The 26,013-nt window shown below is 42.1% G+C and overlaps 1 protein-coding gene across 4 annotated transcripts in view; it reads left to right on the top strand.

Moving 5' to 3' along the window:
* Positions 1 to 26,013, top strand: part of SLC16A7 (solute carrier family 16 member 7) — a 150,519-nt gene that overhangs the window by 600 nt on the left and 123,906 nt on the right. The window contains exons 1-2 of one of the 4 annotated variants that reach the window (XM_059726044.1): positions 178 to 378; positions 2,048 to 2,204. The exons of 1 other annotated variant lie outside the window; for it this stretch is intronic. The gene's annotated coding sequence lies outside the window, so the exon portion shown is untranslated. Of the gene's footprint in view, positions 1 to 177; positions 379 to 2,047; positions 2,205 to 2,753; positions 2,972 to 26,013 lie in introns of those variants that run through there. 2 more of the 4 variants (XM_059726043.1, XM_059726046.1) reach the window with 2 other exon arrangements.

Consider the following 26,013-nt stretch of genomic DNA (forward strand, 5'->3'; position numbering starts at 1 on the left):
GCGAGGGGGATTGTTTTTCCTGCTCCGCCTGACCCCTCGTGGTGGGGCCGGGGCTGCCTTTGTGCTTGTGCCGCATGAGGCGCGTGCCGCCCCCTCCCCCGCGCCGGGGCGGGGCGGGCTGGGCTGGGCCGGGCCGGGCCGGGCCGGCGGCGTTGCGGGGCTGGGCGGAGCGGGCTTTGCAGTTGAGGGGGCAGGATGGGGGCTTGGAGCTGCTCTCCTGCCCCCAGCCCGGTGCCGGGCGTGGGGTGAAGGGGATGATGATGAAATAGCCCCACCCCAGCAGGATCCAGGAGAGACCTGGCAACATCTGCCCCGACTCGCCTTCGTGTTGAGGAGCCCGAAATCCCCCCGGGCACGGTCTGATGCGGGGCGGCCCCGGTAACGCTGGTTGTTCTGCTGGCTGGGAGGGGGCCGCGGCTAGCAGCTCTTTACCCGGTGCCCTTGGTGGTGCGCAGGCCTAGTGCAAAACCAAGAGGGGTTTGTTCCCTTGCTGGAACTGCCCTGGCCTGTGTGCAGGTGGGGACCAACCCCAGCTGCCTTCAGGGCTTCTTCTTGAAAAGGGGTGCCCAGCTAATGGCTAATACACCTATCCTGGGAGGAGGACCCTCAGGGCCTGTGGGGCTGCTCTGCTCGCACCAGTGCGTTCCCCTCTCTGGGTAGTGTCTGCGGGCCCCCTAGACTCATTCAGGTGTGCTCTGCTCAGTGTCCCCTCTTGGCGCTTTTGATATGAACCTTTGACATTCATTCTTGTTGCTGTTTTCTTTATTGTTTGTCCCCCGTAATCAACTGCCACCCTTTTCTGTAGCCTCCCTGTCTGAGGGAGGCTAAAAGGTTACATGGTGGGCCTAGGGCAGGCCCACGCCCCTGAAGGATTACAAATAGGCCTGTTTAAAAGGGGGGTGCCCTGGTTACTGGGCTAATAGCGTCCTTTCTGGATAGGTATCTGGCCAGGAGGACCCCCAAGGCCTGCGGTGCCATTTTCCAGCCCCTCATCCCTTCATGACTGGGCAGAGTTTCACCGGGCAGTGTCCACTAGCTCCTTGGACTCCTTGGAGGCGCAGTGGGTGCTGGCCGGTGTGCTCTGCTCAGTGTCCCCCTTGGTGCGCTCATTTTGAACCTGTGACTTCACTCACTCCCCTCCCTGCTTTCTTTTAGTTTCTCCCCAAATCAATTGACTTATACCCCCTTCATAACAGGGCGCTAGTCATTGCTCCATCAGCATCAAGCCCATGTTAACTTCGTAAGTCAAATAGGCCTGCTTAAAAGGGGCCTTCTCACTACGAGCAGTGTAATCAGCACAGATCCTGGTTTTCTCAGATTAAAAAAAAAATCCCCAATTTTCGGATATAAAAAAGTAATCCACATTTTTCCGTGGTTAATATTGCACACCACTAATATATAGATACACAGGCTAACATAGATAGGTATGTATATACATATCTATAGATAGATACATATAGCTATATATCTATAGATACTTATATCTATCTATTAGATTGTGTATCTATATATTAGTGGTGTGTCATTTTAGTCATGGAAAAATGTGGATTTGGGGTTACTTTTTTATATCTGAAAATGGGGGATTTTTTTAAACCCGAGAAAATCAGGATCCCTGGTAATCAGGCCTTTGCCCATACCCGCCTGTCCCGATGCAGAAGGCATGTGTGTTCTTATACCCCAGCTACTCCTCACGGTTGGAGCAATCCCCATAGAACATTACTGCTGAGTGACAAGAACAGGCTGAGAAGCTGCTGGTGACCTGTGATCCTTGGTAGGCTGGATACAGAGGCACGTTCTTTACCTCAGTCAGGTACAGAACCAATGTAGGAATAAATTCCCAGAAACTCTCCAATGCATGAAAGACAGAAAAACAGTCCAGATACATGGAGTCCATCAGATGCCAGGCATCCACATTTTCAGTGCAGTAGGAACCCTGCTGAAGTTATTACTGAAAGCCTACATGGGGAAATCTTGAAAGGCTAATAGTTTATGGAGCCTTTCATCTCTGTTTCTCTTGTATTGATAATAATTATTTGTGTTTCCATAGTGACTTCCATCCGAGGCTCTCAAGTAACTTATCAAATAGTAAGGAAAGAGGTGCTTACAGCTCTATTTGCAGGAATGGGGCCATAAACTCAACAACATACCTGTTATGCCCGAGTATACAGTATCCCAAGCGTAATGAGACTGCATGGAATCATGAGGTTATTTTCAAAGATAAATATTTTTAGAAAAAAATATGAATGGAGAAAGTGAGTAGGGAAATTAGAAGGTCAACAAAAGAAAGGCTGATGGGTTTATGTTTAAGTATTATATTTGGGAAATGTTTTCATAAATTCACAAAACATATTCATATCTTACTTCAGGGGTTGGAAACCTATGGCTTGTGGGCCAGATTCAACCCCCAGAACCATTGGATATAGTCCATGAACATGATTTGCGGAAAGGGTGTTTCAGCAGGAGCTCTTCCCATGCCACTACAGAGAGAAGTGGGGGCCTTCCTGCCTGCGTCTGACCTGGGGTGGGTCATTCTGGCTCACAGCCAGAAAAGGTTGCCTACCCCTGTCTTACTGTGTAAAGAGTGCCAAATATTGCCCCACAAAAATTAATGTATGAAGGTAAAGAAGATAAGCCATATATTTCTGTCAAATGTTGACTGGTAACTGTAGGGGGGTCTGAGGGTGGAGTTATTATTCTTTTAATGTAATATCTAATATTTGTATTAATGGTAGTATGTGTATGTAGTTATTGGTAATTTTGTGTAGTTATAGCTAATTTTTTTAAAATTAGTACGAAGTGTTTATGCTGGCAGTTTTAGAACAAAGTGGCTAGGTCTTTTGCATAGGCCAAACAATAGTTAAGGATATTTTACTATAACTATGAGTGTTTTCTCTTTAAAATGGCAGTTTTATTCCACTGACTAGAAAAAGGAAGATCTGGAGGCCATTTAAGCCACCAGTAGCATGCCATGGTAAGGGGATACAAGGACTACTAAAAGATTTGCACATTTTAAAGCTAGAAAAGTATGTTATGATCAGCTAATAACACAGGTCACTGAACACCACACAAGTGATTCAGTTATTCCATAGTTTAAGTGGTGGGAAGAAAGGTTGATGTTTACCTTCAAAATCAAGTGGGGTTTTAATAATATTACAGAGAGATATATCACTGTACAGGCTGTATATGTTGGAAATTCTGACTCACAACTATATAATGGGGAGGGATTGGGGCAAGCTTTAAGTTAATGCATCATTTTATTGTAAAAAAATGCCCTTCCATATCTTAATCCAGTTACATCACCTCTTCTCTCTTTCTGTGTTCAGTTTAAACTCTTGTTCTACTTTTGTGCTAGAATCATCTTTTATCAAGGTAGTAGATTCTTTAAAACTATAAAATGATACATCATTTCTGATACAAATAAAAAAGACAAGGGAAGAGAAATTACATTTTTCCTAACGGATTCACATGTGGCTCTATTCCCTAAATTTCTGGCTCCTCGATCTCCTTTTTGTTTGCTTTTGCTTTTTGTTTGTTTTACTTCCTTATTACTCATTGTTTCTCTCCTTTCATGTTTGTTTTGTTGCTTCTCCTTTCTTCCTAGCTTCATGGATTTTTATTTCTCTTCAGTGTCCACTGTGTTAGAGAATCCTTCTTGTCGTGCATGTTTGATGCACAGTTGAATTCTGCTGAAGCAGCAGAGCTGGTAGAAAGATGGTAGGGCATATCTAGTTCTGGAGGAGATGCCACTTTTGAATCAATCCTCCTTTCTGAGTATTTTATCAACACAACAAAATTCTTGATCAGGGAAAACACATTAGAATCTCTCTACAATGATCCTGTCTGAATATAGTTCTAGTGGAATTTCATCCACATCTATTCTGTACTAGGTTCCATATTAAAGCTAGAGCATGAATGAAGATGGTTCATGGATCATATACTTACAGAACATTAGTATTACAACTTCTTTTGAGGGCATAGATTCCCAAAGTAGTTTACAGACAATCTTTCAAAAGATGGTTCCTTTCATAGTATGATGTGAATAGTGCCAGAGATAGGAAAATGGGATAACAGTTAAGTAAGCAGTTGTCTGGGGGCAAAATGGAAAATATAAACAGGTCAAGACTGATGTATGCAGAATAGTGCATGTCAGAACTTTCATGCTATAACATAATATATTATAATCACTTGATTTAATTGCTCCCGACTTCCAAAATGTTATTGTGAGTCTTGTAATATTTCAAGTTACTGGGCCCCATACAGAAGAAACTCGATGAAATTCTGTAGCCTCTAGTCTGACTAGAAGATCTGGCCTTCTTACCTTCAGTTCCCTGAAATTATAAAATATTTCACATATTTCTAACAGTTTCCACCTCCTGAAGTCAGGTGTGTACAGTGAAATTTTCATAGTAAAATTGTAAATTGGAAAAAAGATTGAAAACATGATAACCAAAAGTTCAAAACCCAAATTTATTATTCCAAATGTATTATTTAAAAAAAAAATATGATTTTAAAGACAATAACACTATTTTGAGAGCTGAATCATTTTTGTGTAGTTCTTTCTTTGGATTACCTTTTTATATTTAGCTTCTGTAGGGAGCTTCATTCATCTACTATGTTTGATATTGGTAAAGTTAAGCACCTGGTAACCTGTTCACAGCCTGTCTTTGGCAGGTAGTTTTCCTCTGTCTTGTGACATTTAAACCAGCTTTGTTTCATATACAACTATTAGAAATCTTGCTAATGATGTTAATTTGTATCTATGCTAGAAAAAGCTAGAGTTTAGGCCAGGCTTAGCTAGCAAGCTAGGTAAACTTTATTTGAATTAGAGTACTTTTTCTAGTTAGGACAAATTCTGAGAACAAGAAACCTTTCTTTCAAGATGGTAAACCTAAACAAGCTAAATTTTATATCAGAAGTTCTAATTCTGCACGTACTCATATATTTTGAATTGAATAGGACCATAAACATACTTAACCATGTGTATGTATGCAGAATAGGGGATTTAGCTGGTAATTTTTCCCATAGCTTTTTCTTTAAAATAAGTTGGGAATTTCATTCAGAGGCTTGATGGGCTCTCCTTTAAGAATGTCTTCCCGTCACATTCATATTTTAATATTTCTGCAATTTGTGAGCTATACCTATACCAGCAGGGTGACAGACCCTACCCAAAATAACTTGACGATTTAATTTGTAACTATGTGTAACTAACCTGAACCCAAACAGGGTGATCAGTCTGACCCTGACCAGAGGAGCAGGAGCCTATAGCCTGGAACTTCCAGCTTGGGTCCCACCAGGAGCACTGGCACAACACAGTCAAAGTCTCCAGCCTTGACTGTAGCCAACACTTAATGCCTTTGCAGGATGCTTAAAACACCCCTGAGACATGTAGCAGAAAAGGGTGTGAGGGAGGAGCAACCAACAAAGGCCAGAAACTGGGAAATACCCATAGCAGAACACAGGCATAGTTAAACCTAGATCATTCCTGACCAGTGGTTGCCAACCTCTTTTTGAACACCTCCAGTGATGGAGAGTCCACAATTTTTCCAGACAGTCTTTTCTACTGCCTCACAGTTCTAACAGTGAATATGTTTTTTCCAGATATCCAATCTCAACTTACCTTGCTGCAACTTCAAGCCATTGGTTCATGTCCTTCTCTCTGTAGTAAGAGAGAAAAGGTGTTTTCCTTTTTTTTTTTTTGTGGCGTCCCTTCAAGTATTTAAAGACTGCTGCCATATCCCCTCTTATGTGCCTTTTCTGCAAGCTACTACTTTTGATTGACCTTTCCTTCTCCAGCTAAATGGCCTTCCTTAGGATATGCTCCAGTAACTTCCCAGATATTGAGGTGAGGCTAACTGGTCTTTGGTTCCCGGGTTGTCCTCTTTTGCCTTTTTTTTTTTTAAAGTAGTGCACTACACTGGCCCTTTTCCAGTCCTCTGGTACCTGGCCCATCTCCCATGACTTCATGGAGATCATTTTCAAGGTCTCTGAGATCTGCTCCGCCAGTTCCCTCAGTACCCTGGGATGAAGTTCATCTGATTCTGCTGACCTGAATTCATTCAGACCTATCAAAAACTTTCTGACTGTCTCTCTTGTTATCTCATCCCTCAGTTTGCCCCCTTCTTTATCCAGATAATTCTTATTAGGCTGGTAATAGCTGTTTCCAGAAAACAGTTGATATCATTACAGTAATTAAAAATAGACTATTTTGAAAGAAAGTGCAACGTTTAAGAGACGAGAGAAGTGTTTGTGCTTTATCCTGGCACTTTTCATCATGTAAAGCTTTTCTTAATTGGATTAACTTTGTGAGCATGAGGGATGGGTTTGATGGTAGTTCCACTACTTTGATAGTTTATTGTAAGCTGCCCTAAGCCTTCTTTGGATAGAGTGGTATATACAACTAATGAATAAATAAGTAGCTCAAAATCAGGTAGCATTAGAGAACAGAATTCAACTAGAACTTAGTTTATTATTAAATTTTTATGTGATTTATTGCATGTATGGGTGCACCCCAATCAAAAACAGTGGCCCTGATAACAGTATAAATTGCATGCTTTGGCTAATACAAAGAAACCACCTCTACATGGTAAGCTTACTGTGCTCAGCATTGGTACCCTCACATACGCCATGCTACTTTTCATGTGCTGCCTCTGAATCCAGAACAATTGTGGCTACATCTGTGCAGCACCACAGGCAGGCTAATTAATTTGGGGAGGCCTAATTGGCTATGTCACTCAAAAGTACTAATTAGTCCATCCAAAGCACCGCATGAATGTAACTACACTACTTTCTGTTTAGGGTGCAGCCTGCCAGAGAAGCACAGCATGATGGGCATAGTGACTTCACCCTAGAGACATAACTTGACAAGATTTTACTTTGTCACTGTTTATGAATCTCAGAAAAGCATAGATACAGTCTACCATTAAAGAACAGGCAGAAAATAGCACCCTGTGCTGTTTGCATTCACGCAATTCCAATGAATGATAACAGCAGCAGTGTGTTTAATATTCAGTGGACTAGATTCACCCACACCTGTATAGAGTTGTTTATATACCCTTTCCTTCTACCAGCCTGAACATTTGCATCCTGAAGAGAAGATCTGTGAGGTAGTATTATAACCAAGGGACCGGCTGTGCTACAGCTATGTTTTCTACTAGGTGGACCTTCCGTAAGTTATGATCAAAGGTCTTTGGAGTTTTTGAAACCACAGGCTACTTAAAAAGAAGCTAGCTTTGCAGAACCCCTACATGCCATGACTATGTCCTGTCCCAGATCAATACTACTTTTTCAAGAAATTATAGTTCCTTATGACCCTCACAAGCTAGGAGGAAATCTTTTTGTTGTTGCAACCTAGCCTAGCCCTTGGCATCTTTCTATCACTGAGGCTTGAGCTATTTTGTGTCAATATAGAACTTGCAGTGATTATGGGATAGTATTGCCTTGTAATAGAAACAAACAGAATCAATCCCAAGAAAACAGTAGCACTTTATGTATAAAAGTAGAGGCAATTTTTTTCCTATGGAGAGATTTTTTAATTCACTTTTGGGATATATGTTTAGTGGCACGTGGACAGTATAAGAGCTCAGTCATTATTTAGAAGCCCTTACAGTAGTACCCTGCAGACACAAAGGAGTCAGTTGATGAAAGGCCAAATTGTCTCTGACATTAACTCCAGTGGAACGGCTGATTATGGCTTCCAGGCTCAGCTACTTGTTTTCTGAATTAAAAAAGACACTGTTAACAAACACAGATATTACAGCACTTAAATGTTTGAATGTAAATGACTAAGAACAAAATAAAAAGAATTTCATTGATTTTTCACTGCCATGTTGAAAGATATGCCAGAAGTAAATAAAGAGCATAACTGTAAAAGGAAATTGTTCCTTCATTTCTCCTAGTAATATATGTTAATAGTAATAGTGTTACTATTTGTGATTTTTAAATTAGTTAGTTTACAATTTGTGATTTTTAAATTAACAGTGCCAGACCAGTTGTTTCACATTTTTTAAAATATTCTAAACATCCAGGAAAGGATGCAGAACACTCTTAGTCTATGTTCAGAGTGGTTAGAGTACGTTTCTGGGAAGTGGAGATGATTTTTTTCTGATCCTTTCAGGATAAGAATGACAACCCATGTTTCTACCATTGGATAAAAATGAACCTTACCACTGTGTCTGACCTGAAGTCAGTTTGAGGTAGGGTGGGGTTTTTTTCACCTACCAGTAGAGGCAACTTTGGGGATGTAGGCATACCAACGTGCTCCACGTTATTTGTTTCTGAGCATGCTTAGAATTCCTAGTGTAGACACTTAGGGGCTGACTTCATTTCCCAGCAGCCCCTGCACGCATCGCTGCTGCCAGTTTCCATGGAGATCCCAGCAGTGGTGGGGTTATGACAGCATGAGGCTAGGGTTTCCATGGAGACCAGTCCTAGCAGCACCAGCAGGATGTGCAGCTGGATGGGAAGCTGCTCTTGGGCTGGGATCTTGCAGGAGTGACAATGGGGTCCGAAGCCAGGGCAGAGCCCTGATCTGCTGCCCATGCCCCAGCTCCAGACCACGCTGTCACCATTGCAAGATCCTAGCCCTAGCAGGGGAGCAACTGCCCACCCTGCCACGCATCCTGCCAGCACTGCTGGGGCCAGTCTCCATGGAAACCCTGGCCCCATGCTATCATGGCCCCACCACCACTGGGTTCTCCATGGAAACTGGCCACAGTGATGTGGGCAGGGGTTACTGGCAAAATGAGCCTGGCCCTTGGCCTGATTTACCATTTTGCCCACCCCTGCTCTAACCAGTCAGTACCTGGGGGCTAAAACATGGGAGGATCCTTCTCCATTTCATTTATAGGACTTGTGCTGAATTATACACGTACGTAGTCATCTACATGTATAAGGTTATGAATTTGGAAAACAATTCCTTCCTGCACATTCATACCAAAATGCCACTTATGCAATTCAAAAACCTGTCAGACAATCCAAGGGAAATAGAATTCCATTCTGAGGGAACTTTGAAGTTCAAAATGTTGTGTTTAACTAATGCTGTGGTCACTGCTACTGGGCCAGTTTGAATTGTTCTTCAGAACTTAGGTGGCTAAAGAGCTGATTTGAATTCTGCCCCAAGTGTGCACTTAGCTCCATTCCTGTTACTGCCATACAGCCAACCACAATAAAATAATGGTTGTCGAGGTAACCCACCTGTAAGATATCTCTAGTACAAAAATGTTACTCCACTTTAGTACCCTGTATTTATGTTTGATCCACCTTCGCAAGGATTTAATTTTACCTTGTTTTTTCCTTTCTGCTTTTTTCATTCTAACAATCAAGTTTTTTGATTAGGCTAAAGAGGAAATGTATCCTTACAGGACAAAAATAAGAGGTGGAAGGCTTGGTGAGCAGCAGTCTGTAGAAAATATTTATTATTTGTAAGGATTTCCCAGATCAAGCACTTTCAAGTTAGCAAATGTAGAATGGTAACCAGTAGTGGACCCAGGAATGGGGCCACACTGCCTTTTAGCTGTGCACACATGCTCAGTGGGCACATGAACAGCACAGCCAAAGAGAGGTGTAACTGCACCACTGTACCCCCTGGACCTACCCTTGAAAGTAGAACACATTTTCAATAATGCACACTTTTTAGTTATTTTCTGTTTTATCTGTTTCTTCATTCTTTGTTAGCTGCCTAAGTTTCTTCCTGGCATTGCAGGGTTTAGTGTATTGGTGATTGCTTGCATCATCCAGTCACACATCTCTTGTGTTGCCATCAGCTCTGTTATCTTGTAAACCAAGATATCAGTTATTTTTTATATTAATATGGATAGTATATTACAACTGATATTAGAAAGTGGCACAGTAGTGAAGGCTTTTTTGTCATGTGTCCAGATGCATGGATTGTAAACCTCACTGCATACTCATGATGAAAGCTCTCTTCCAGTCAACCCAGCTGTATAAATGGATATCTGATCATTCAGGCTGAGGAATTAAAAGCAGTCAGACATGATACTAACCACATCACTCTTTTTTTTTTTTTTCTATAGCCATAGGCTATAGAACTGGTGTACCATAGCCATTCTAGCCTGAGAAACCATTAGGTTCAGTCAGACTTTTGTCTTGGCTTAGAAAAGTTGATGAATAAGTCAATAACACAGTTCTCAAATATGAATAATTCAATCTTAGAAAATAAAAAGGTATCTAATTGTATAATGGATATATTTTCTAGAATTTGAAGATGTATTGAGTTGTAGGAGTACATGCAAAAAGATAAAAAAAATATGCAAAGCAATTGCACTATAAAGAGCTATAAAAATTACTAGAGGCTCGATCCTGCAACTGTATATGAGCGGTTAATGGGGATGTCTCACTTTTTCAGAGCTTCATATAAGCACAGGGATGCATCTGGATGGATACAGCTATAGGATCCTGACTAGTTATTCTTCTGATAAAAAGTACCCTTCCACACAGAAGGGTTTTTGTTTTTTGGTTTTGGACTTTAAATCAAATAATTTATAGACTCTAAAAATAGTATTTGATAACAAAGCACAACCAAATTGTTAACTATAGAAACAATAATCAGTGCTACATGCTGGCAATATTTTTTAATCAAATGTGTCATAATGGTTTATCCAGTGAGTGAAGAAGGGTGCATGTGCCCTAAAGCTTGCAAATATATTTTTTGCAAGTATCTAGTTGGTTTAGTAAAAGATATCTCTGCCATGAGTTCTGATTCATAATAGGATATAAATTTTGCCTGCTGTTTTTTTTCTCCACCATAAAGATAATAGTGCTTGTTGCTTAATGTAATAGCATGAAGTGCTGTTAATATAACAAGGCATACTTGTTTAGCTAGCTAAACAACTTTCACTTCTGAATAATATAGGTTTTAGGGTTGCTGAACTAGTTTAGCCACGTAAATTGTATTGTTCTCATCCAGTGTCATGTATTTTAGTTAGTAAGAGGATGAGAAATTTGTTATTTTCTTGTTTTTTCCTTTACTTCAGGTTGCCAGTTAGTATAGCTTAAGTCATTGTAGGCAAATTGCTAATCACATTTATAAAAGTCTGAGCAGCAATTTGTATTTAGAGTTCAAAATGTGTATTTAACTTTAACAAGACTGCACTATGATTAACTGTTTATTGATTTTTTTTAAAAAAAATTAGCAACCCTCTCACAGACACATACATGAATTATTCCTTTAACACACTGTCCCATAACTGTCTTGTCAAATCCTAATTCGGTGTTTAAAGTGGGATCCTTAATTTCAATGTTTACTGAATCCCAGATAAGAAGGTTGTTATCTTATAATCGCTGAGGTCTAAATACAGCTTTCAATTCCATTCCTTCTTTCAGTTAAAATTCTCACCAGTGAAATCAGCAGTTTATAACTCTGAACTGAACAACATCTTTTATAAGTGATGTTGAAATGCAGTTATATTTGCTTTGTATAGAGAGTATCTCTTGCTTTCCAATTTATTCTCATTAGGAATATCTGCTTGTTTTTATTTGTGTTATAAAAAGTGAATATCTGTCAATAATGGAATAGTTCTGAAGTCTGGAAGTGAACAAAAGTTTTAATGTACTGATTGGATAATGATATTTCATGCACAAACAAGTGCGCGCGCGCGCACACACACATACACACACACACACACACACACACACACAAATGTATAACACAATCAACAATTGCCTCATGAAAACATTGAGTTTCTCCACAGAGAGTTGCTGCTTTCCCAGGAGAAACCGTGAGTGTAACATGTTCATTTGTACTCTGGGAGAAAAATCCTGGCTACTCCAGGAAAAAGAGTAGCCTGGGAACACATGGGTTAAATCACTCCCAGTAGAGAAAATAGGGCTCCTATAGACATGCGGGGAGCCTGCTTCAATGTGCTGGAAATCCAGTGCATTAGAGCAGACTAAATTAATCAAGTCTGCTGGAGTGCAGAAATTGACATACTCCGGTAGCATTCTGAGTCACATGAATCAGTGTCCTCATGCTTCCCAGCAGTGCAAAAATGGCAGTGGGGCACTTTGAAATAAAACACATTCAATGAGTTTTAATTTGAAGTGCCCTGCCCCCATTTTTTCAGCGTGGGGATGCGTAGGGACACTGATACATGTGTCATACAGGCACTTTTATTTAGTGTGGCTTGCTAATTAAAGCATTTGGTGCTGCGCCTCAAAACACATGTAAAAATGCCCATAAAGGCTAAGTACAAACAGTCAAAAAGCCTAAGGTTGAGTCTTCACAGGTTAGTCTAAGCTGCATAGATTGAACCAATAAGCAAGTGAGCAAACATTCACTTTTGATTCCAGAAATGCAGCCACATGCCTGTAGTATCCTAGGCCAGAAGCTAGAGGGTGTTAGAGGAAGCTTTCCTGCCTGGCTGGAGCAAACAGCTTGGGCTAAGGCTAGCCTGCCCACCCTGTGAAGGGGTGGTTTGCAGGGGAGGTGTAAAGCATCTTGGGATGCAGGGGGACTATGAGTTAACTCACCGGTGGGTGGTGAATTGGCTAGAGGGTCGCACCCAGAGAGTCATAGTGGATGGGTCAGTATCAACCTGGAAGGGTGTAGGCAGTGGGGTCCTGCAGGGCTCGGTCCTTGGACCGATACTCTTCAATATCTTCATCAGTGACTTGGACGAGGGAGTGAAGTGTACTCTGTCCAAGTTTGCGGATGACACAAAACTGTGGGGAGAAGTGGACATGCTGGAGGGCAGGGAACAACTACAAGCCGACCTGGATAGGTTGGACAAGTGGGCAGAAAGCAATAGAATGCAATTCAACAAGGAGAAATGCAAAGTGCTGCACCTAGGGAGGAAAAATGTCCAGCATACCTACTGCCTAGGAAATGACCTGCTTGGTGGAATGGAATCGGAAAGGGATCTTGGAGTCCTAGTGGACTCCAAGATGAACATGAGTCGGCAGTGTGACGAAGCCATCAGAAAAGCTAATGGCACTTTATCGTGCATCAGCAGATGCATGACGAACAGATCCAAGGAGGTGATACTTCCCCTCTATTGGGCGCTGGTCAGACCGCATTTGGAATACTGCGTGCAGTTTTGGGCGCCACACTTCAAGAGGGATGTGGATAACCTGGAGAGGATCCAGAGAAGGGCCACTCATATGGTTAAGGGCTTGCAGGCCAAACCCTATGAGGAGAGACTGGGGCACCTGGACCTCTTCAGCCTCCGCAAGAGAAGGTGAGGCGACCTTGTGGCTGCCTATAAGTTCATCACGGAGGCACAGAAGGGAATTGGTGAAGTTTTATTCACCAAGGCGCCCCCGGGGGTTACAAGAAATAATGGCCACAAGCTAGCAGAGAGCAGATTTAGACTAGACATTAGGAAGAACTTCTTCACTGTTAGAGTGGCCAAAGTCTGTAATGGGCTCCCAAGGGAGGTGGTGCTCTCCCCTACCCTGGGGGTCTGCAAGAGGAGGTTAGTTAAGCATCTAGCTGGGGTCATCTAGACCCAGCACTCTTTCCTGCCTATTCAGGGGGTCGGACTCGATGATCTATTGAGGTCCCTTCCGACCCTAGCATCTATGAATCTATGAAACTTGAATCTGTAGGGAATCTGGGACAGAAGTTCAATAAACTAAATTAATCTAAATCTGCTAATCTGATACTATATCCATTTAGGTTTATTTTAAACCCAGTTTTGACCATTTTGAAAGTGGTTTATGTGCACTGAGCTTCTGTTGTGTTACAGATTTGAATGGGTTTCCGATCACTTAGTCTTCCCACTGCCCACTCTAAGACTGACCGTGTGTTGCTCACTGGACTTTGCTGTTCCTGCAGGGAGCAGAACATTCCTCCATCACAGTCTTGATATTGGGTTACAGGCTGACCATGGGCTGCCCTATGCACTGCTGCCATCTGATACCAGGAAGGCTAACGGAACCTGCAGAGCACATTGAGATGTGTGCACAGAACGACTCCCCACCACCCTCCCCCCAGTAGCAATGTCAGCAAAATTTCTACTCTTCAGCGTCTCAGCATTCAAAAGTCTGTAGGCATGGCTCTGAATAATTTTTTCTACCATGGGAACAAACTTGGGAGAATTGGTACTAGGCTGCATTGGTAGGAGCATTGTCAGCAGATTGAGGGAAGTGATTATTCAGCGCTGGTGAGGCCACATCTGTAGTACTGTGTCCAGTTTTGTGCCCCCACTACAGAAGGGATATGGACAAATTAGAGAGAGTTCAGCAGAGGGCAACAAAAATGGTTCGGGGCTGGGGCACATGACTTATGAGGAGAGGCTGAAGTCCCTTCCAACCCTAATTTTCCATGATCAGATGATTCTGTGATTCCAGATTCTTTGAATGTGTTTACACAGCCTTTGAAACTGTCATGAGAAAATCAATAATATACTGCATGAAGTCATAATATAATGTTTGCACGTATTGGGCATGTCTACATGTGCTTTTACGCATGCCTAAACTTAATTCACATTAGCCGAATGCAAATTAAGGTGATTTAGGTGCGCATCGACATGTGCACATGTTAATGCGCATTGATGTGGGTGTGCGGACCGACTTGGGCTGAAGTTAGTCCCAAGTCAGTGGACACACACTGCATTCATTTGCATTAGCACATCTATATGTTCACTAATGCGATTTAACTATTTGTGCATAAATTTGATATGCTTTATGCAGGTATCAACTTTAGGCTAGAATAGCCTTAAATCAGGCTAATGCAAATTAAACGTACAGGTGTAGACATGCCCCCTGTAATATAAATTCATGGCCTGTAGAAACTGGTAGTTTTTTAACAAGGCCTGGCCCCTAAAATTTCCATGAGGGTATCTGATTCCCTTATTCACCAAAAGAATCAGGTTTATGATGCATATCTGAATAATTCTCATCTGTTCCAGAAGAGAGAAGCATTATATATTCGCAGCAGACATCATTTTTTACAAACTCCCCTAGGAAAACTTGGTCTGTTCTTGAATTTCTGATGTTCATTTGACTTTGTCTGTTTTGAATTGTAATGTAAAAATTGTGATCTTAAAGGCACTTTAAAGCTAAATCTTGTTACCACCATGATAAATTTCTTGGGGTGCACCGATAGAGATTTTGGGGGCTAGCCGATATTTAAGGAGGCATATCAGCTGATACCGATATCCAATACAACTGCCATCAGGTGGTAAGGCCGGTGTGGTGGAAGGGGGGGAAGGGAATGGGTATGGGGGGGCATATCAATGCTGCCTGTGGTGAGGGAGGGGGCAGGGGCAGGCGCTGCCCAGCTGGGGCAGGGGGACACGGGACGGCGGGGTGGAGCTGGAGCTGGGGTTTTCTTGATGGGGGCTGGGCTTGGATCAGGCTCTGGGGCCAGTGGGAGGAGGCTGCAGCCACCCCAAATTTAACCACAGCTCTGTTCCCAGCCCTGTGCTGCCACCCAATGCAGCCCCAGCTGAATGCCCCACCGCCCAAGTGCCGGGAAAAGCCATGGCTGCTCTGGGCGGCTTTGCGGGGCTGGGAATTTGGGATGGCTGCAGCCTCCTCCCAGTGCTGCCAGAGCCTGCTCTGAGCCCAACCCCTGGCAACAAAAGCCCCGTGCAGCACCGGCTCTGGCTCCACCCCACAGGTGCAGCCCGCTCCCCACTGCACAGATTTGGGGGCACATGCCTCCCCGCCCTCCTGGGGTGCAAGCAGTGGCAGGAGCTGCCCTCACCCCACGAGCCATGCTTCCATCCTGTGCCCCCCTGCCTCAGCTAGGCAGCGCCTCCTACCCCCTCTCACTATGGGGAGCATTGATCTGCGCCCCCCACTCCTCTACCTTCCCCCCTCCCCTTCCAATTTACCAGCTGGAGGCGGTTCTCCATGCTGTTGTCTCTGCTTCTTGCTGCTCTGTGGCTGCACGCAGCATGAGCATTTATCGACCAAATTATCGGCCCATTGGGCTGATATTCAGCCCCCATTGGGCCGATATCTGATATAGACAATTTTCTTTATATCGATACTGATCTGATATGGGACCAACATATCGGGGCACCTCTATGAATTTCGTATTCAAACATCCCCTGATATCAGAAGCTAGCTAGAGTTAAAGGAGTAAATTCCAGAGCTGTTAGCAATACACGGTATATAATACATAATGAAGTTCTCATTCTGTTTATTCTGTTCTAGTTTCATCTGACCAGAGAGCTGAGACCTCTCGCTCCCTCCCTCTCTCTTTCTCTTTCTATCTATCTTAAGGTCACAAATAAGTCACAATTTGACATAGTGAGATAATCCAGATCTTTTGATTTTCAGTCTCTTGCCCTGTCTATGCAAACTTTGCAACACATTGATAATTTTATTTCATGTTAATTTTTATTATATAATGAGCAGCTGGTAAATAAGAACATACACATTTATGTATAATTTTATATAGATATAATTATATACACTCAGTTAAATTCTCCATTTAAATTCTCCAATTTCCCTACCTGCATGAAGGGGAGCCTGACATTCATCCTTTTAAGGAGCTTTGAGGTCCATGGATGAGAGAGGTCTATATAAGTGCAAAGCATAATTTTTACTTTAACTGTTTTTATGACAGTTGCTGGATAAGCATGATGACATTAATAAGAACTGTAGCCTCTTGAAGAACCACAAACAGTGGAATAAATTGTTTGTATCTTAGTTTGATCTTTTTTCTTTATTCTTCCTTTAGACTACAGCAGATGAAATTTAGGTAGGAGCTGAGGAGGAACTTTCTTACTGGGGGTGGGGAAGAGGGGTCAAATGTTATAATAGACTGCCTAGACAAATTATGGGAATCTCAATCATTGGAAATTTTCAAGAACAGGTTGAAACTTGTCAGGGATGATCCTGCCCTGAGCAGGGAGCTAGACTAGGTAAGCTTGTGAAGTCCCTTCTAGCCCTACGACCCTATAGCTAGTGGATAACATGGTCTCTTATGCTTTAGACATGAACATATAGAATGAAGAGGAGATATTCAGACAAAATAGATATAGGGAAGGAAACAGTATAATGGAAGAGAAGAGGGAACACAATATTGTGGGATGTGGGCAGCCAGCCCTCTCTCACTGAAGTGATAGAGCAATTTAAGATAACATAGGTAAGTAGGAGAAAGAAGTGCTGAAAAAAGAAAAAGGTAAAAAAGTGATGAATAACAGTGGTATTGGAGTTATAATTACAGAAAGAAGCCATATCACTTAAAAAGTAGCAGTGGTGTAACTAGGGTGAATGGGGAAACCAGCCCAGGCACTGAATTGCAGAAAAAACAGCAGCTGCTGCCAGCAGCCACGTGATTGCAATTGCAATCCATGGAGGCAACCAGAAATCACTGCTGCCCCTGTGCCCAGGGCATCCAGCTATGTTCCTGTGCTGCTGCAATATAGTATATGTTTCTAAGCATCTGAAAAGGTTATACTGCAACCCCTTCCCCTCAAAAACCCCCAAACTGTTTTCAAAACTCTTCAGCCTTACCTCATTACCAAGGAAGCATCTATATTTCTCTAAAGCTCATAAATTTACTATTCATTGGACATGTCTACATGTTCATTAATCTGCTTTTGCTACTGTGCATTAAGTGTAGTACTAGATAAAGGTGCAGTTTCTGTGCTAATGCACAGTAACAAAGGCAAACTTTTTTGGCAACACAGTTTGCAATAGACTAGTACTACTGTGCATTAGCATGGTTTTTGCAATGATGCACTAATGTGCAGTAGAACAGTCCACTGCACATTAAGGTGTCTCATGTAGACATGCCCATTACTTACATAAAACTAGCAAGTCAGGTGTCCTAGAAATTTTCTTGTACTAATAAACCATGAGTAATCATTTAGTAAATAAAATATTGTATTCAGTACTTCCTGCGTTCTTTCTCATACACTTTTCTTTGCAACTTCAGCTAGGTTGACAGTCATTTAAAATCTACAACACCCTCCCACTCTCCCCCCCCCCCGCCATGTCCAAAAGTTAGAGGACCTCGTTTTCAAGAAGTGCAGATATTTATAATGTTGTCTTCTTTCTCTGAGCCTAGCTGTTGAACTATACTGAAATATTTTCACAGAATAAGGATGTTCCAATGAGATATTTGAATAAGGAGAGAATTTAATGTAGAATCATTGAAGTTTAGAGCAGTAGCCTGGAATGGACCTCCATAGGTCATCTAGTGCAGCGTTTCTCAACCCGTGGGTCATGATGCAAAAGTGGGTCACAAGAATATATGAAAGGGTCACGAACATCTCAAAGTGGATCCACCAACTTTAAAAATGGATTCTCCTTTAAAGAGGAAAAATATGGGAAACTATGGCTCTTCCCTCACAGGCTGGCAGAGTTCCACCCTGCAAGAGGCTGTTTGCCCCACCTCCCCCATGCCCTACATACCCACCCCCTACCCCATACACTGTGGGGCTGGAGTCTGGGTGTGGGGGGCAGTGGATCGGAAGTGAGGGCACTGAATTGGGACTGGCCATTGATGTTTACATATGGGTCTTGGTACAAAAAAGACTGAGAACCGTCCCTGGCTGAGGTAGGATCATTCCTATCCAAGCCATCCTATATAATCCACAGTCTAAACTCTCTATAATCCAAACTCTCAACTGCCACTACACAGACACCCTAACTTGTCACAGGTAAGGCAGGGGAACCATGGCAGCCAATGTCCTGCTTCTATAAAAGGTTGTTACAGTATATGCTCAAGAGATCCAAGGTGGACAGTCCTGTCCCTCACTACAGAGGAAGGCAAAAACCCTCACAGTCCATACTAGTTTGACCATGGGGTAAAATTCCTTCCTGATCCCAAGTATGGCAGTCAGTCTGACCCTGAGCAGAAGGGCAAGACCCTCTAGCCAGGAACCTGAAACTTTGGTCCCAATGGGAACACTGGCACACCCTAGTCAAAGTCCCCAGTCTTGGCCATGGCTAACACCCAATGCTTCTGAGGGAGGCTTAAAACCCCCTTGACCAGGGGTGGGCAAAATATGGCTTGCGAGCTGGATCTGTCCTGCCAGGCCTTTCTATCCAACCTTCAGGGCCCCTAAAAAATTAGAAAATTAATATTTATCTGCCCCTAACTTGTTGCCAAAGAGGACAGGAGCCAGGGGCAGTAGGACCAGGGGGAAGCCAGTAGCAGGGCTAAGCAGCAAGGCCCAACTGGCCTTGATACTGGTGATAACTTTTATTGCCAATAAAATTATTGGACCAACTTTATCATTGGGATAAAGTTCAACAAGCTTTTGCATGCAAAGCATTCTTCAGTCTGAAAGTCTGTCTGACTTTATTCCTACAATACAGCTGGTCCAATGAAAGATATCACCCTGAAAAATCCTTGCCTCTTGCATAATTCCTGGACCATCACAGCTACAATAACATTGTAAAAGTACCATTTTTTTGTAAGGTATGGAGAAAGGTTATAGAGAGCATGTGAAATAGGGTCTTCAACCTTTGTGTCACAGTCATGGTCTGTTTGGGTGGGGCCTGTCTATAGATAAGCAGAGGAATTGGAGCAAGGCCAGGTCTGAGTGATTGGGTCTACTGACCACCATTATCCACAAAATAGGAGGCTAGTAAAAGTATAGTAATGATAATGGAGTATATCAACTGTTTCTCCATGGCTAAGATGGATTGACTCATCATGACTCAGATTGACTCCCTTGGATTGTCCCCATACAAAGTTAATTTACTCATTTGTGAACAGGAAAGTTCTTAGGACACAGTTTCCACAAGAAATTGAAACACTTTTCCATATAGGAGAAACATAGGGGGAATCATAAAATTGAGGGACAGAGAGGGTAGGATGTAAAAAGAATAGAGAGTGAGATCATGATGGAATGTATACAGCTTGCACCAGAGGGACAATGAAGAAGTTTTATATCTTTGCTATGGAATGTTAGACTATCTAACTATGGCCACATTTATTGCTGTATTTGTAAGGATGCTTCTTTAGTTGGGGCTTAATAATAATAGAATGATTGAAACTCCTGTAATGAAGGAAATGGCTATTCTTCCAACCTGCACAAAAAGTACTGTGATTTTTTTGGAGCCAAGTATTGAGACTGTTGGTCTGTTATTTCCACTTCTGCAGAGGAGAATTTGAATTGTCTGGTCGATCCCTGCTGGGTTCGTTAACTTTGTGTGTGTATTTGTGTCATCCTACTGAGAAGGGAATGGTTTGTATTTGTGTTCCTAAAAGGGTGGGTCTGAATTGTTTAGCTGAAGCCTGCTGAGAAAGGAACCCTTTTGTATTTGGTTGAACTTGGCACCAAGGGTGACTTCAAACTATTCCTTTGACCCTGTCAGAAGGGAATCCCTCTGTTTATTTTCCTACCTGCTAAACCTGTTTATATGGATCCTACAGGGTAGACAAATGGGCTACTTTTCTGCTAAGAGAATCTGGAATAACTGTTGCCTGTCCTAAACAGAGAGTAGCTTATTTAAGATGGGAGGGTTTTTTTGTTTTTGTATTTCTTTTTCTTTCAAAGGATTAGTGATTACTTACTCCTGGGGAATATTCCATGGCACATTTGGTGTAAGAAAAAATGAGCAGAGTAGGAAAGAACAGTTAAATAGTAGAGCCTTAAAAGTGAAATCTGAACTAAGGAATGTTTTGTTCTTATTTTGAGTCAGTTTAGCTTCATATGAATTCATCTTGCAAACCTTGTGATGGCCTTCTAGGGTAGAGGATACAAAAGTTCAAGCTGCCTGAAACCCCTGGGATCTGTTGAGCGTATTTGTTGCAATCAGAGATGTAGTTGTACTCTGGGATGTCATGTCCCACATTAGCTTTCATCTTGCTAGCCCAGGAGACAATGGGAGTAATGCCATGGCAGCATAGATGTCAGCACAGGCTAGGGTGTCTGTCTGGGTTGTCTTGGTTCTTACTTGGGTAACAAATCTTTGCTGAAATATATGTGCTGCATCTTCCCTGTCATTGCTACTTGTGCAAGCTAGATTACAGTGATACCTTTGGTTGCAGTTCAGACATGCTCAAACTAGCTTGGAAGCGACTGATGCATCCCAAAACACAAGAGAAACTGTGCTGGGGAGAAAAGATGTTGCCCTGATTGGGAGACTTAAGCAGGGTTTGAATGGATCTTTGCCCTTAAAAATAAAGCTGTCCACCCCGATAGAAAGAACAACTAACAATTATCAGGAGTCTGCGCTGGAAAGAGGATGTTCCATGCAATACAGCTTTTTCTGTGGTCAAAGCGGATATAAAATTGTGCCTCACGCTTTAAGGATTAAAGGTTAAATTTGGTGCCTGTTTTCTATATATACATATATAGATGTTGTCAAAATATATACATTTCTTCAATTGCCAGATATTCTTCTATATGAGTAGGTTTTCACATTTAAAAAATGTCTAAAAATGTTCTTGCTACCATTTTAAAAATATCTTCCTGAATCAAATTTGTTTGGAAAAGCTCTGGCTTTCTTTCACAAACTTAAAACACTGAGCTATTTAGAGTTAAATGTCTCTGTAAAATCGTAGGCCAGTGGTTCTCTATTTTTACACTCAGGGCACCAACAGTTAGATGCAAGGCATCCCTCTGGAAATGTCAGTTCTTAGTTTTCACTCATTTTTTTGACTATGTATGGAAAACATTTCAAATTAAGGATGTTTCCAGGAAAGGCTGTATTACTATCCTACCCAACCTCAATTCAGATTCAGAAGATTTGAATTATCTTCATACAACATGCAAACATGAGTAGAGAGAATATCATCACGCCTATTGTCAGGTCTTATTTCTCAGTTCTGGCTTCCTTGTTGTTGTCTAAATGAACACAGTTCCCAAGTGTTAGAACTGGCTAAATAATTCCTAAAGAACCATTTTATTTGATGAATTATGTCATTTTTCATAGAACAAATACTTTAGGGAATTCTTGAATTTGTGAAAGTGGTTTGCAGGTCTGTTCTGCAAAAAGCCCTTATTCTGTGAGAAGCCCATTATACATATTTCATGTATGTGCAATTACATAAGGCACTTCTTATTGTTTCAATTTCTGATTGATGCCTGCTTCAGTCATTTGTGTAAGAAGTTAGTGGTGTGAACTTAGTAAATGAGTTCAAAATTTGTTTTTTCTGGAATGGTAGTATAAGAGTGATATTGTAAGCAACCATGATGTTACAGAAATTGTGTTAGAGGCAAAGATTTCTTAAGGTGATATCTTTTATTGGACCAACTATCTAGTTAGACAAGTTTTTGAATGCAAAACTTGACCTAAGGAAGAATGTCTTGCATTCAAAAACTTGTCTAACTTTAATCTAGATACATAGTTGGTCCAATAAAAGATATCACTATAAGAAATCCTTGCCCCTCACGCTTCTGCTGAATGGCATTTGACATTAAAACTCATTTTTCAAGAATACTTGTATATGTAAAACTAGTTGACTATAAGATTTACATTGAGTAAAACCCAGCCTACAAGCATCATCTATATATTGTCTGCTGTGCAGCTAAATGAGATGTACAAATTTGCATATTGCAATTTTCCTGAGTTGCAAATTGTACAGGCCTAGCAAAACGAAATCCTGCAGAAAAGAATTGAGCATGCACAGCATGTGATTTTTTTCAAAGGTTCATGGCTTAGGCAAATTGCAATCAATTTGCTCTGCAAACCACTAAAGAATGTCATTCCATGCCAAATTTCAAGTTTCTACACCCAGATGTTTTGTCTGGGAGGCTGTTTCAAAGAAGCTCACGAGAATAATTGTAAAATAGAAAATATTCATGTTTTCATTTTTTCTTACACCCAAATGGTCATGCTGTTTTTTCTTAAACTTGAAAAAAATTCTTAAGACAAAGACCAAGCCTGAAAAAAATTTAGCCTGATAGAACATTTCATAGATTTCATAGACAGTAGGGCTGTAAGGGACCTTGGAAGATCTTCAAGTCCAGTCCTCTGCCCTAGGGGCAGGAAGTCAGCGGGGCTCATAGGATCCCAGCAAGATAAACATTGAAAAGTCTCTTGAAGGCATTCAAAGTAGGTGCTTGAACCACCTCCGGCAGCAGTCTATTCCAAATCTTGGGGGCTCGGACAGTAAAGAAGTTCTTCCTTATGTCCAGCCTGAAATGGTCATGGAGGAGTTTGCGACTGTTCGATCTTGTCATCCTTTGGGGTGCTCTGGTGAACAGACGTTCCCCCAGATCCTGGTGAGCACCCCTGATAAACTTATAGGTGGCCACCAGATCACCCCTGATCCTGTGCTTTTTCAGGCTGAAGAGTCCCATAACTCTCAGCCTCTCATCATAAGGTCTGTTTTCCTGACCTCTGATCATGCTTGTGGCTCTCCTCTGAAATTATTCATGACCAGGTGGTCAGAATAGAAATTATATAGTATATGCAGTGGTTGCTGCCACACCAGCTCAAATGTATTTCTTCAAGACTGATGCCTTAGTTGAGCTGAAGCTGAAGGATAAAATGTAGGGAAAACATTTTAATGTTTCCTTTTAAGTTCATTTTAATATAAAAGGAAATCTGTCAGCTTTGAGCACAGGTATCTGAAAATTAATCAAGAACAACAAGAAGTGCCACAAGTAATTTGTGAACTTCACTGGAATAGAGCAGTGGTTCTCAACCCTTTTAGACTAACGGTACCCCCTGGAAAATGTCAGCTCTTAGCTTTGACTTATTTTTGACTATGCAAAAATAATAGAGCAATTCTTCTGTTGCAAAACAACAAAAATTTCAACAGGTCAGAAGGTTTTTTGACACTATGGATTCTTATTTGAAGTCTCTGGGTTTATGTGAATCGTGTAGGTGGTAGCATACCTAACAGTACTAACATTGTACAATACCTTGCAACATCCTTAAAAGGATCTCACAACATCTCGTTGAAAATAACTGGAATAGAGAATTCTAAGCTGCTAAAAGACAGCTGATTAGAGGCTCAGGCAAATACCCAAAAGCCTGAATATTTACTGGGAACTTTTTTGAACTCTTAAAGATTTTGTTTATGATCTCCTGAACCTCATTCCCACTTCTTTCTCTAATGTCTGATGCTCAACTAATTGGGCTGTTTCTCCCTCCTCGTGACTGACCACCTTCTTTCTGGCCCTGTTTTTAATGACCTAATCACAATATTGCTATTAAAGAAGCCTGTAGATCCTGCAGAATCATCCTTATGGCTAGTGGCTGCATTTACTCTCTTTCCCCATGTCTTCCTTTTGTGGATGTGGAAATCTTCAGGTGAAAGAAAGCCTATTACCTCTTCTTGGCTAGGGACAGACATTACACAAACTGGTTTAAGTGATCAGAAACTGGTTTAAACCTGTAACAGAATAGATGTTCACGGCACATAAACCAGTTTGAAAATGGCTGAAAATGGTTTGAAATAAACCTGGTTGAATGTAGTACCAGATTTAACTGATTTGGCTCGAACTGGTTTATGCAATGTCTGTCCCGGACCCCTTGCTGGTTTAAGATAAATCAGACTCCCCCAGCATCCTGTCATTCTCTCTGGGCTGGGCAGAGCTCTCTGCTTCATAGCAGGGCTGGCCACTCCCCTCTGCTTCCTGGCTACAGCTCGGCAGAGACTTGCAGGCACAGCAGCGTCTGCCTGGCTTCTCCCTGCTGAGCAGGAATTATTCCCCTCTACCCTCTGCCTTACATAGGCACCTCAGCATTAGCTAGCAGACCACATGTTGGCTACAGTCCGTGCTGTGGGAGATGACCAAGGCAGACAGGCTTTTTGGAGCTAACTAATAGGTAGCTTAATGTCCTTCTTTGGAAAAGCTGTTTAAGAAGAGCTGTTTGCTTCTCCTACTCCTCCTCACCATTCCCTGCTAAGCAGAAATTCCCCCCTCCCCTCTGCTTTGCTGTATTAGTTTGTAGACCACATACTGGCTATGGTCTGTGCTGAATCAACAGGTAGAATCAACAGATAGCTGGTAATGTCCCTCTGTTGTTTTCTTAATGGGGTGATAAACACTGAGTTTGGGGGTGATAAACACTGTTATCAATTCCCAAAATTCTTAATGTATTCTTGGAAGTCTATGAGAGTATTGGCCTAACTCTAAACATTGGGAAAATGCAAGTCCTTTACCAACCTGTGCCAAATGGAGAAACAAATCCCCCTTAAATCATGACATCTTTGCAGAAACGAAGCTCTTGGTTTATCGAGCGTTGTCATTCCAACTCTGCTGCATGGCTCAGAAACTTGGACCACATACAGAAGACATCTCAAGAGCTTGGAAAAGTACCACCAACAGTGCCTTTGCAAGATCCTTCAGATTATCTGGGAGGATAGATGCACAAACATCAGCATTTTGGCCAAAGCAAATTCCAGCAGGATTAAGGCCATGATCATCCAAAACCAACTTCGCTGGACAGGTCATATTGTTCGCATGCCTGACTTCTGCTTTCCTAAGAGAATTTTTTTCTCACAGCTGAAAGAACGTCAGCGAAGTAGCAGAGAGCAAAGAAAGCACCCTGAAGGCAAGTATGAAGAGGTGTAACATCAACACTTGGAAGACCCTCGCTCAGGACCAACCAAAACTGAGGAAGGCTCTTTGGGAGGGACCTCAGCACTTTGAAACAGCTCATCAATAGGCAGAAGAGAAAAAGAGGAACAGGCTCTCTGTCTTCTTTCTTATGTTCTTATATCACCAATCATCCCCACCCCCCACCACTCTGCATTTTTCAGTAACTTGGGCCAAGTATAGATATTCAAAAAGCCTAGGGCAGAATCAATCTAATCTACATGGGTTTTTCTAAACTCTAAGTAGACTGGATCGAGAGCGAATGGAATATACTTTGCCCTTCAGTAGGGTGAGGTAGGCAGGTGCCTGCACTTGCCGAGGCCAGAAGGTGGGGGATACTCTTGCACACTTCCCAGCAAGCTGGAACCTGCCGAGGGCAGCCAAGCACAGCCAAGTGTTTGCCATCCCTGATTGACTGCCAGGCACATGCCCCCAATCCCCTCCTGTCACCATGGACCCTCCTTCATGCCCAGCCTTGGGCTTCCAGAGTGGGTTGTTATGGTACACCTGGCCGCCTGGCAAGCAGCGGCATAGGGGGCTGGTGCTCTGCAGATGGAAAGATTGGGCCTCTTGAAGCAAAAGG

This window comes from Alligator mississippiensis, chromosome 4 (genome assembly GCF_030867095.1).
Source record: "Alligator mississippiensis isolate rAllMis1 chromosome 4, rAllMis1, whole genome shotgun sequence".
Lineage (NCBI taxonomy): Eukaryota > Metazoa > Chordata > Crocodylia > Alligatoridae > Alligator > Alligator mississippiensis.